General features: G+C 38.0%; 2 non-coding genes across 2 annotated transcripts; both read left to right on the top strand.

The window, feature by feature from the left end:
* Positions 1-5,000: 5,000 nt before the first annotated feature.
* On the top strand, positions 5,001-5,074 carry TRNAI-AAU. Its single transcript has one exon. It is a non-coding gene; the product is annotated as a tRNA-Ile (tRNA).
* Positions 5,075-6,689: 1,615 nt separating this feature from the next.
* On the top strand, positions 6,690-6,763 carry TRNAI-AAU. The gene has a single exon. It is a non-coding gene; the product is annotated as a tRNA-Ile (tRNA).
* Positions 6,764-13,366: the final 6,603 nt, after the last annotated feature.

The following is a 13,366-nucleotide window of genomic DNA, read 5'->3' as shown; positions in this document are numbered from 1 at the left end:
GGAATAACGCGTTATGCGCATTGTCAGGAGAAAATTTTCCGACAAGCCACGTGTCAACTTGTGGGACAGAAAGCGCGTCAGATAGCCAGCAAGCCACGTATCAACTTGCGGGAGGAAAAGCATGTCAGACAGCCTGAGGGACACGTATTGACGATGAATGGAATAACGCGTCATGCGTGTTGTAAGGTGACGCGGCTCCACTCGATTTGCAACACGTGGTAGCTCTTCCAACCCATGCCCACATCTAACCCAGTTTGACTAGATAGATGTTTGACCCGATCAGTATGGTGCCAAGCTTCAATGTAAAGAATCTAACTTCCCAACGCACTCCTCCGGTTTTGAACCCACCACTCATCAGTAGCTGACCTCTATCACTCCACACCTTCTTCAATTCTCTTCATAAGCTCACAAATTACCTTCTCATTCTCTTCCTTCTCCTGTTTGAGATAGAAACAACTCTCACTTAGCTCAGCCACTTTCTTTTCTAACCTTTCAATCTCCATTTCTAAAAGCTTTCTTTTCTTTTTTAATCTCTACTTTCTCCTTCAAAAGGCGCTCGTTCAGGAATTTCAACGTCTGCAACTGAGACTTCTCCACAAATTTATTAGCGGCAGATTTTGGTTGTTGCTCTAAATCTCTATTCTCCTTCTGATGATTTGGAAGTTTCTTTGGCTCGTTCGTCGATCGTGTGTTCAATCTAGATTCCTTCTTCGATTTTTTTGTCTCTAATATCGTGATTTTGCCAAATCTGCTGCGTATCCCCTCGTTTCCAATGGCTTCCACCGCTTCACAACTACGACCATCATCTTTTTCTTCGCCATGTTCTTTCGCTTTTAGATCTTCATTTTGAGCCATCAAGAGAAGACCTTCGTTTGTTGCGTCATCCAAGGCTAGGTTGATTGTTTTTTCCACCTTTTTATCGACTCGACAATTGTTTGCAAAATGCCCCTCTGCCATAATTGTAACATTTGTCGAAGTTACAATCGTTCGCATAGTGACCATATTTGTGACATTTGTAACACTGAATGTTGGAGTAAATTGATTGGCTGCCTCTTCCTCGACTGCGTCCTCTTCCATGCAAATTTGCTTGGCTCGATTGTCCCTTCTTCTTACAGTATCCTTCATGACTGCTGCCTTGACAATCATGACCATTTTTACTACTTTCACGGCCAAAACCTCTACCTTCAAAATTTTGAGAGTAGAGTACCTTTTCATCTTTGATTGACGCCTTGGTTTGAAGTGCTTGATTGACTCCTTCATTTCGGTTGAGTTGTTGGTTAATGACCTTAAAATCATCTCCAAAACCCGCGTCTCGGCTAACATTTCTCCATTTTGGTTGAGTTGGTTTACCACAGTGTGTACATGCGTGACGTAGTCAAATACACTTTATAACTTCTTTATCTTCATGCTCTCCAACTTGCCACGAAGAGTTTTGAGACGCACTTGTTTGACTCGGTCGATTCCTTTGAACACTTTTCCTAAAGTGTCCGACGCTTCTTTTGAAGTAGTTGCACTGACAAGCTTCTCAAAGCCCGACACGTCAACGGCTCGGAACTACATGTAAAGTGCCCCCTCATCCTTTGATCGCATCTCTTTTAACGCCTTGTTTTGTGTTGCTGTATAAACCAGGGTATCTTTTGGTTCTTCTAACTCTTCTTCGACCACCTCCCATGCATCTTGAGAACCAAGAAAAGCTTTCATATGAATGCTCTAATTCTCGTAGTTTGTCTTCATTAGTCGCGGTAGCGACATTTGACCCGTCACATTCGCCATTGGCTTGATACACATTTGTTAAACAAAACTAATAAATTTGTGAAATAAGTCTCACACACACTAACGATAGAAGGAGACAAAGAACACTCTGTTTATCTGAAAAAACCTTCTATTGCTTCTCTATTTCTTTTCTTTTTTTTTTCTCTGCTCTACTTTACCATTTTACAGTAGTAATAAAAAATGTATTTACAAGGTCTTCTAAAACTAAATATAGACATAAGAATGTCATTATTTCCTAACCCATAAAAAGTCATTCTTCATATAAAGATTCTTGGCCTTTCATCTTCAACACTCTTGGCCTTTCCCTCTAAGACTGACTCTTGATTTAAAACCCACTAAAATTCTCCATAAGGAATCCGATCCCTGCCACTTCCTTGCGATGAATCCCTTACCCTGATCCCCACACAAATAAATAGAGAATTTCGTGGAAATGGAGAATGAAATAGATGGTGGGGATGATGACAGGGAATGGACATCTCTACCTGTGGCCCCTGCACATGTCGTGTTTTATGGTTGTATGACATATACTATGTTATGTATATGATATGATATACGATATGTTGCATACAAGTTATGCTATGATATCATATACACTATTCTAGGACTATGAGGCATTAGAAAATCGTGTATTGTTAATTATTAAAAATATGAAATGAATCAAGTATTTATATCTCATAGGAATACTATGCTAGGAATAGATTGGAGGTATGACTAGCTTCCTAGCTCCATGAATATATGTCATGCTTTATTGTTATGGGACCTCATGCATTTTGTATACCACGTGCATCGAGATACTTCTATATTATGTTTAGTACACCCTATGCCTATGAAACATTAGAAAAACCATGTATTGTTAATCATGAACAATATGACAAGAATCAAGTATGTATGTCTCATAGGAACGTTATGTCGTGTTTTAATGTTAGGGATCTCATGCATTTTATATGGGAGGTGCATCGAGATACTTCCCCATTATGATTAGTACAAACACATACCTTAAAATATTTATGTTCCGTATGATATTATGCTGGTCGTTTCCCTTCATGGTATTTGGTAGTGTGAGTGTGCACAAGCTCGACGAGGCAAACCCATAGAGTACTCTTATACCAACCCACCTGGTGGTCAATGTGCACATTCATGAGTCGTGTGTAGGGAAGTACAACATATTCAACTCTGCTCGGACTGAAAAGCAAAGCCCAAGCCCATGCCACAATGTATTTATGAAAGGATAGGTCCCACTATATTACACGTCATTCATATTCTGACCCTAAGAGTGGGATTACTTACTGAGTATTTATTAAAGTACTCAAACCACATGCTACTCTTATTTTAAAGTAAAGGTAAGATACCCATTTACGGATGACAACGTTGCGTTCAAGGCCAAGAAACCAAAGTTAGGGTAGTTGCATTCATGTTATTTTTAGTGATCCTTAGGTTAGATCAGGGCATTGCTTTATTTTTATTTAAACTAAAGTTATCTGTTTTCCACTATGTTGTTCATAACAATATTGTTTTAATGAGTTCATTATGAACATTTAAGTCCATAGCACCATTTATGAAATGTTGTAAATACATGCTCTCATGCATAGTAGTAATGTCATGTATGCCGTGACTATATTTTTTAATAGGAAAATAGAGTAGTTGATTATAAGAACCATGAATAAAAAGGGATAAAAATCTGTGTCCTCTGACAAATGTAGATATTTTTTACAGATTATCCAGAAAGTTCAATCTCAAAATCACACTGATTCTGAAGCTCTCAATGTCAGTTTAAGTTTCTCCTATAAAGTTGAAAGTTTAGGTAACAGTTTGGAACAAGAATTGAGCTATGGATATTTTCCAAAAGGTATAACAAGTTATTCATACAATTCAACCTTAGTTTTGAATTACATAGGCATAACAAGATTATCGTGTTAAAAACGTGGAGGTCGTAGGTTCGAAAATTACATAGGCCAAGTTTTATTAATTCTTAATAATATCTTTACATGATACGGGGTTACAACAGTACGAACTTTAAACCGATGATACGGTCGTTCACAATTTTTCTTTAGATCTGAGTCGTTCGATATTTTCTTCAATGAAGGATGAAATTCGAGGATTTCTGAGAGTCATTTTAGGAACAAGAAGGAGGTAAATGAACATATTTTGGCCGTTCGATATGTTCTTTTACGAAAGATGAAATTCGAGTATTTCTCATTTCACGAACAAGGAGGTAAATGAACTCACTTTGAAGGCCAGATTCAGTATTGCGACTCTCATGAGAGAAAATTTTTCGGCAAGCCACGTCTCAACTTGTGGGAAGGAAAACGCGTGAGAAAGCCGGAAAGCCACGTGTCAAGTTGCGGGAGGGAAAGCGTGTCAGACAGCCTGAGGGACACGTATTGACGATTGGGTGGAATAACGCGTCAGGCGCATTGTTAGGCAAGAAAGTCAATGGCCTATTAGCTTAGTTGGTTAGAGCATTGTGCAAATAATGTGGACGTTGCAGGTTTGACACTTGAATGGACCAATTTCATTCATTTTTAATTATATCTTTTCAAGATACGAGTTAAAACACTACGAACTTTAGAAGATAATGACTTTTTTAAGTTTATTATGCATAAAGTTATGTAAACAAAACTCGATTGGCAGTATTAAGAGCTAAAGACCTATAAGGTGCATAAAACCTATGCCCAATTAGCTCAGTTGTAAGATTATTGTTTTAAAAACGTGGAGGTCGTAGGTTCGACAATTTCATAGACCAAGCTTTTTTAATTCTTCATAATATCTTTTCATGATACGGGGTTACAACAGTACGAACTTTAAACCGATGATACGGCCGTTCAAAATTTTCTTTAGATCTGAGTCGTTCGATATGTTCTTACATGAAGGATGAAATTCGAGGATTTCTGAGAGTCATTTCAGGAACAAGAAGGAGGTAAATGAACTTATTTTGCCGTTCGATATGTTCTTTTACGAAAGATGAAATTCGAGTATTTCTTAGAGTCTTTTCACGAACAAGGAGGTAAATGAACTCACTTTGAAGGCCAGATTCAGTATTGCGACTCTCATGAGAGAAAAATTTTCGGCAAGCCACGTGTCAGCTTGTGGGAAGGAAAGCACGTGAGAAAGCCGGCAAGCCAAGTGTCAACTTGCCTGAGGGAAAGCGTGTCAGACAGCCTGAGGGACACGTCTTAACGATAGGGTAGAATAACACGTCAAGTGCATTGTCAGGCGAGAAAATCTATGGCCTATTAGCTCAGTTGGTTAGAGCGTCGTGCTAATAACGCGAAGGTCGTAGGTTCGAGACCTGCATGGGCCAATTTCCCTCATTTTTTTTAATTATATCTTTTCATTATACGAGTTAAAACACTACGATTTTTAGAAGATAATGACTTTTTCTAAGTTTATTATGCATAAAGTTACGTAAACGAAACTCGATTGGCTGGATTAGAAGCTAACGATCTATAATGTGCATAAAATCTTTGCCCAATTAGCTCAGTTGTAAGATTATCGTGTTAAAAACGTGGAGGTCGTAGGTTCGACAATTACATAGGCCTAGTTTTATTAATTCTTAATAATATATTTACATGATACGGGGTTACAACACTACGAACTTTAAACCGATGATACGGCCGTTCACAGTTTTTCTTTAGAGGATTTATGAGAGTCATTTCAGGAACAAGAAGTTGGTAAATGAACTAGTTTTGGCCGTTCGATATGTTCTTTTATGAAAGATGAAATTTGAGGATTTTTTAGAGTCTTTTCACGAACAAGGAAGAACAAGAAGTTGGTAAATGGACTAGTTTTGGCCGTTCGATATGTTCTTGTTGGTAAATGAACTAGTTTTGGCTGTTCGATATGTTCTTTTATGAAAGATGAAATTTGAGGATTTCTTAGAGTCTTTTCACGAACAAGGAGGTAAATGAACTCACTTTGAAGGCCAGATTCAGTATTTCGACTCTCATGAGAGAAAATTTTTCGTCAAGCCACTGTCAACTTGTGGGGAAGGAAAGCGCGTGAGACAGCCGGCAAGCCACGTGTCAACTTGCGGGAGGGAAAGCGTGTCAGACAGCCTGAGGGACACGTATTGACGATTGGGTGGAATAACGCATCAGGCGCATTGTGAGGTGAGAAAATCTATGGCTTGTTAGCTTAGTTGGTTAGAGCTTTGTGCTAATAATGTGAAGGTTGAAGGTACGACAACTGCATGGGCCAATTTCCCTCATTTTTAATTATATCTTTTCATGATACGAGTTAAAACACTACGAACTTTAGAAGATAATGACTTTTTTAAGTTTATTATGCATAAAGTTATGTAAACGAAACTCGATTGGCAGTATTAAGAGCTAACGACCTATAAGGTGCATAAAACCAATGGCCAATTAGCTCAGTTGTAAGATTGTTGTTTTAAAAACGTGGAGGTCGTAGGTTCGACAATTTCGTAGACCATGTTTTTTTAATTCTTCATAATATCTTTTCATGATACGGGGTTACAACAGTACGAATTTTAAACCGATGATACGACCGTTCAAAATTTTCTTTAGATCTGAGTCGTTCGATATGTTCATACATGAAGGATGAAATTCGAGGATTTCTGAGAGTCATTTCAGGAACAAGAAGGAGGTAAATGAACTTATTTTGGCCGTTCAATATGTTCTTTTACGAAAGATGAAATTCGAGTATTTCTCAGAGTCCTTTCACGAACAAGGAGGTAAATGAACTCACTTTGAAGGCTAAATTCAGTATTGCGACTCTCATGAGAGAAAATTTTTCGGCAAGCCACGTGTCAACTTGTTGGAAGGAAAGCGCATGAGAAAGCCGGCAAGCCAAGTGTCAACTTGCGGGAGGGAAAGCGTGTCAGACAGCCTGAGGGACATGTATTAACGATAGGGTAGAATAACACATCAAGTGCATTGTCAGGTGAGAAAATCTATGGCCTATTAGCTTAGTTGGTTAGAGCGTCGTGCTAATAACGCGAAGGTCGCAGGTTTGAGACCTGCATGGGCTAATTTCCCTCATTTTTTTAATTATATCTTTTCATTATACGAGTTAAAACACTACGATTTTTTTTAGAAGATAATGACTTTTTTAAGTTTATTATGCATAAAATTATGTAAACGAAACTCGATTGGCTGGATTAGGAGCTAACGATCTATAATGTGCATAAATTCTTTGCCCAATTAGCTCAGTTGTAAGATTTGTCGTGTTAAAAACGTGGAGGTCGTAGGTTCGACAATTACATGGGCCAAGTTTTATTAATTCTTAATAATATGTTAACATGATACGGGGTTACAACACTACGAACTTTAAACCGATGATACGACCGTTCACAATTTTTCTTTAGATCTGAGTCGTTCGATATTCGAGGATTTCTCAGAGTCTTTTTACGAACAAGGGGGTAAATGAACTCACTTTGAAGGCCATATTCAGTATTTCGACTCTCATGAGAGAAAACTTTTCGGCAAGCCACGTGTCAACTTGTGGGAAGGAAAGCGCGTGAGACAGCCGGCAAACCACTTGTCTAGATTGGGTTGAATAACGCGTCAGGCGCATTGTGAGGTGAGAAATCCTTTGGCCTATTAGCTCAATTGGTTAGAGCGTCATACTAATAATGCAAAGGTTGCATGTTCGATACCTACATGGGGCCAATTACCCTCATTTTTAATTATATCATTTTCATGATACGAGTTAAAACACTACGAAGTTTAGAAGATAATGACTTTTTTAAGTTTATTATGCAAAAAGATATGTAAATAAAACTCGATTTTTTTTAAGTTTATTATGCAAAAAGTTATGTAAACAAAACTCGATTGGCTGGATTAGGAGCTAACGATCTATAATGTGCATAAAATCTATAACCATTTAACTCAGTTGTAAGATTGTAGTGTTAAAAACGTAAAGGTCGTAGGTTCGACAATTACATAGGCAAAGTTTTATTAATTATTCATAATATCTTTTCATGATACGGGGTTACAACAGTACGAATTTAAATAGATGATACGGCTGTTCCCAATTTTTCTTTAGATCTGAGTTGTTCGATATGTACTTCTATGAAGGATGAAATTCGAGGATTTCTCAGATTCAGTTTGTGACTCTCATGATAGAAAATTTTTCGGCAAGCCACGTGTCAACTTGTGGGAAGGAAAGCGCGTGATACAGTCGGCAAGCCACGTGTCAACTTGCGGGAGGGAAAGCGTGTCAGACGGCCTGAGGGACACGTATTGACGATTGGGTGGAATAACATGTCAAGTGCATAGTCAAGCAAGAAAATTTATGGCCTATTAACTTAGTTGGTTAGAGCATCGTGCTAATAACTCGAAGGTTGCATGTTCGACACCTGCATGTGCCGCCAATTTCCCTCATTTTTAATTATATCTTTTCATGATACGAGTTAAAACACTACGAACTTTAGAAGATAATGACTTTTTTAAGTTTATTATGCATAAAGTTATGTAAACGAAACTCGATTGGTTGGATTATGAGCTAACGATCTATAATGTGCATAAAATCTATGCCTAATAAGCTCAGTTGTAAGATTGTCGTGTTAAAAAGCCAAAATAACAGATGCAAAAAAGAACAAAAGGCCTTGGACACGTGGAGGTCGTAGGTTCGACAATTACATAGGCCAAGTTTTATTAATTCTTAATAATATCTTTACATGATACGAGGTCACAACAGTACGAACTTTAAACCGATGATACGGCCGTTCACAATTTTTCTTTAGATCTGAGTCGTTCGATATGTTCTTTCAATGAAGGATGAAATTCGAGGATTTCTGAAAGTTCTTTCAGAAACAAGAAGGAGGTAAATGAACTTATTTTGGCGGTTCCATATGTTCTTTTAAGAAAGATGAAATTCTTGGATTTCTTATAGTCTTTTCACGAACAAGGAGGTTAATGAACTCACTTTGAAGGCCAGATTCAGTATTGCAACTCTAATGAGAGAAAAATTTTCGACAAGCCATGTGTCAACTTGTGGGAAGGAAAGCGCATCAGACAGCCGGCAAGCCACGTGTCAACTTGCGGGAGGGAAAGCGTGTCAGACAGCCTAAGAGACACGTATTGACGATTGGGTGGAATAACGCATCAGACGCATTGTCAAGAGAGAAAATTTTCCACGTGTTAACTTGTGGGATGGAAAGTGCGTCAGATAGCCAGCAAGCCACGTGTCAACTTGCGGGAGGGAAAGCGGCCACGTGTCAACTTGCGGGAGGGAAAGCGGCCACGTTTCAACTTGCGGGAGGGAAAGCGTGTCACGTGTCAACTTGAGGGAGGGAAAGCGTGTCAGAAAGCCTGAGGGACACGTATTGACGATTAGGTGGAATAACGCGTCAGGCTTGTTGTAAAGTGACTCGGCTCCACTCGATATTCGACACGCGATAGCTCTTCCGACCCACGCCCACATCTAACCAAGTTTGACTAGAAGGATGTTCAACTCGATCCGTATGGTGCCACGCTTCAATGTAAAGAATTTCACTTTCCAGCACGCACCTTGGTTTTGAACCCACGACTTATCATTAACATTCCTCTCTTTCTCCATACTTTTTCAATTCTTTTCACAAGCTTAGAAATTACTTTCCCATTCTCTTTCTTCTCCGGTGTGAGATAGAAAAGAACTCCCACTCAGCTCAGCCCATTCTTCTCTAAGCTTTCAATCTCCAATTCTAAAAGCTTTCTTTTCTTTTTCAATCTCTACTTTCTCCTTCAAAATGCGCTCGTTCAGGGATTTCAATGTCTGCAACTAAGACTTCTCCATAGATTTATCCACTGTAGATTTTGGTTGTTGCTCTAAATCTCTATTCTCCTTCTGATGATCTGGTAGTTTCTTTGGCTCGTTCGTCAATTGCGTGTTCAATCCAGATTCCTTCTTCGATTTTCTCATCTCCAATATGGCGATTTTGCCGAATCCCCTGTGTATCCCCTCGTTTCCAACGGTTTTCACCGCCTCACAACTACCGCCATCGTCTTTTTCTCCGTTGTGTTCTTACGCTTTCAGATCTTTATCTTTAGCCATCAAGAGAAGACCTAAGACCTTGGTTTGTTGCGTCACCAAGGCTAGGTTGATTGTTTCTTCCACCTTTTTATCGGCTCGACAATCTTTTACAAAATGGCCCTCCACCACAATTGTAACATTTGTCGGAGTTATAATAATTTGCATAGTGCATATTTATGACATTTGTAGCACTGAATGTTGGAGTAAATTGATCGACTGCCTCTTCCTCCATTGCGTCCTCTTCCATGCCAATTTGCTTGGCTCGGCTGTCCCTTCTTCTTATATTATCCTTCATGACTACTTCCTTGAGCACAGTGACCATTTTTACTACTTTCACTATCAAAACCTCTACCTTCAAAATTTTAAGAGTAGAGTACCTTTTAATCTTTGATTGACGCCTTGGTGTGAAGTGATTGATCAAGTGTTTCCTCCTTCTTCTTCTTACGTTGCTCGTCTTCCTCGAGAAAACTGGCTAGCTCGTCGACTGTGAACGTTGCTAGGTCCTTTAACTCTTCTATCGCGCATAAAACATTCTAAAGTTGTTGGTTATGACCTTAAAATCTTCTCCAAAACCCGTGTCTCGGCTAACATTTCTCCATTTCGATTGAGTTGGTTAACTAGAGTTTGTACATGCGTGATGTAGTCAGATACACTTTCTGACTCCTTCATCTTCATGCTCTCCAACTTGCCACGAAGAGTTTGGAGACGCACTTGCTTGACTCGATCGATTTCTTTGAACACTTTTCCTAAAGTTTCTGACGCTTCTTTTGAAGTAGTTGCATTGGCAAGCTTCGTAAAGCCCGACTCGTCAACGGCTCGGAACAACATGTATAGTATCGCCTTATCCTTTGACCACACCTCTTTTAACGTCTTGTTTTGTGCCGCTGTATAACCCGTGGTATCTTTTGGTTCTTCTAACCCTTCTTTGACCACCTCCCATGCATCTTGAGAACCGGAAAAAGCTTTCATATGAATGCTTCAATTCCCGTAGTTAGTCTTCACTAGTCGCGGTAGCAGAATTTGACACACATTCGCCATTGGCTTGATATAATTTTGTTAACGAAAACTCATAAATTTGTGAAATAAGTCCCAGACACTAACGATAGAAGGAGACAAAGAACACTCTGAAAAAACCACACACTAACGATAGAAGGAGACAAAGAACACTCTGAAAAAACCTTATATTTCTTCTCTGTTTCTTTTCTTTTTTTACTTTGCTCTACTTTACCATTTTACGATAGTAATAACAAATGTATTTATAAGGTTTTCTAAAACTAAACAGAGACATAACAATGCCACTGTTCCTAACCCTTAAAAAGTCATTATTCCTATAAAGATTCTTGGCCTTTCATCTTCAAAACTCTTGGTGACTCTTGGATTTAAATCCCACTAAAATTCTCCATGGGGAATCCGATCCCTGCCACTTCCTTGCCATGAATCCCTTACCTTGATCCGCACAAAAATAAATAGAGAATTTCATGGAAATGGAGAATGAAATAGATGGTGGGGATGATGACGGGGAATGGACATCGCTACCTGTGGCCCCTGCACATGTCGTGTTTTATGATTGTATGACATATACTATGTTATGTATATGATATGATATATGATATGTTGCATACAAGTTACGCTATGATATCATATACACTATTCTAGGACTATGAGACATTAGAAAATCATGTATTGTTAATTATTAAAAATATGAAATGAATCAAGTATTTATATCTCATAGGAACACTATGCTAGGAATATATTTGAGGTATGATTAGCGCCATGAATATATGGGACCTCATGCATTTTGTATACCACGTGCATCGAGATACTTCTATATTATGTTTAGTACACCCTATGCCTATGAAACATTAGAAAAACCATGTATTGTTAATCATGAACAATATGACAAGAATCAAGTATGTATGTCTCATAGGAACGTTATGTCGTGTTTCAATGTTAGGGATCTCATGCATTTTATATGGGAGGTGCATTGAGATACTTCCTCATTATGATTAGTATAAACACATACCTTAAAATATTTATGTTCCGTATGATATTATGCTGGTCGTTTCCCTTCATGGTATTTGGTAGTGTGAGTGTGCACAAGCTCGACGAGGCAAACCCATAGAGTACTCTTATACCAACCCACCTGGTGGTCAATGTGCACATTCATGAGTCGTGTGTAGGGAAGTACAACATATTCAACTCTGCTCGGACTGAAAAGCAAAGCTCAAGCCCATGCCACAATGTATTTATGAAAGGATAGGTCCCACTATATTACACGTCATTCATATTCCGACCCTAAGAGTGGGATTACTTACTGAGTATTTATTAAAGTACTCAAACCACATGCTACTCTCATTTTAAAGTAAAGTTAAGATACCCATTTACGGATGACAACGTTGCGTTCAAGGCCAAGAAATCAAAGTTAGGGTAGTTGCATTCATGTTATTTTTAGTGATCCTTAGGTTAGATCAGGGCATTGCTTTATTTTTATTTAAACTAATGTTATCTGTTTTCCACTATGTTGTTCATAACAATATTGTTTTAATGAGTTCATTATGAACATTTAAGTCCATAGCATTGTTTATGAAATGTTGTAAATGAATTCTTTCATGATAGCAGTAATGTCATGTATGCTGTGACGATATTGTTTAATAGAAAAATAGAGTAGTTGGTTATAAGAACCCTGAATAAAAAGGGATAAAAATATGTGTCCTCTAACCCGTGTAGATATTTTTTACGAATTATCCAGAAATTTCAATCTCAAAATCATAGTGGTTCTCTCAATGTATGTTTAAGCTTGCCCTGTAAAGTTGAAAGTTTAGGCAATAGTTTGGAACAACAATCGAGCTCCCAATAGTATGCAATAAGCTTTTAGATTTTGGGTCTCCTTCTCTGAGATTTCTTCAAAATTCAAGAGCAATTCTACACCATTTCTCTTCAAACTTGTTCTTACAATGCTGAAAGTGCCAAGAAATCATTCCCCCAATCCAATTCGTCGATACACGAGAATACGTCAAGCAAGGACGATCCCAATTGCACCTCCAAAGAATGTTTCCATAGAAGACAACGAAGAGAAATAACCTCAAGAACAAGCCAAATTCAAGAAAATCTATTTTGGGCTCAAATTAGGGGTAAGTTTCAAAATCCTATCTACAATCTCTTTTCCTTCAAATTAAGGATTCCTTCTGCTTTAGAGCAAGAAATTACTTCTACTCCATTTTTACGAACTATGAAGTCAAGAAAATTAACTTTTTCCATGCAAAAACTACACTTATTAAAATGAGCATAAACTTTCTCTTTCCTAAGCATAATCAAAAGTTACTTAACATGCTTTACATGCTCATACAAAGTCTTTGAATAAATTAAAATATCATCAAAATGTACAACAACATGCTTTTCTAAATATTCTATCAAAACGCGATTCATTAAGATAAATGTACTAGGAGCATTAGTTAACCAAGAAGGCATAACAAGTCATTCATACAATCTAACCTTAGTTTTGAAAGCTCTTTTCCATTCATCTCGTACATGCATACTAATTTAATGATATCCAGATTTCAAATCAATCTTTGTAAATAGATATGAGCCATGCAATTCATCAAGCATATGGTCTAGCCTA

The sequence above is a fragment of the Cucurbita maxima genome, unplaced genomic scaffold (assembly GCF_002738345.1).
Source record: "Cucurbita maxima cultivar Rimu unplaced genomic scaffold, Cmax_1.0 Cma_Scf00204, whole genome shotgun sequence".
NCBI lineage: Eukaryota > Viridiplantae > Streptophyta > Magnoliopsida > Cucurbitales > Cucurbitaceae > Cucurbita > Cucurbita maxima.
This window is presented reverse-complemented; position numbering and strand designations above follow the sequence as displayed.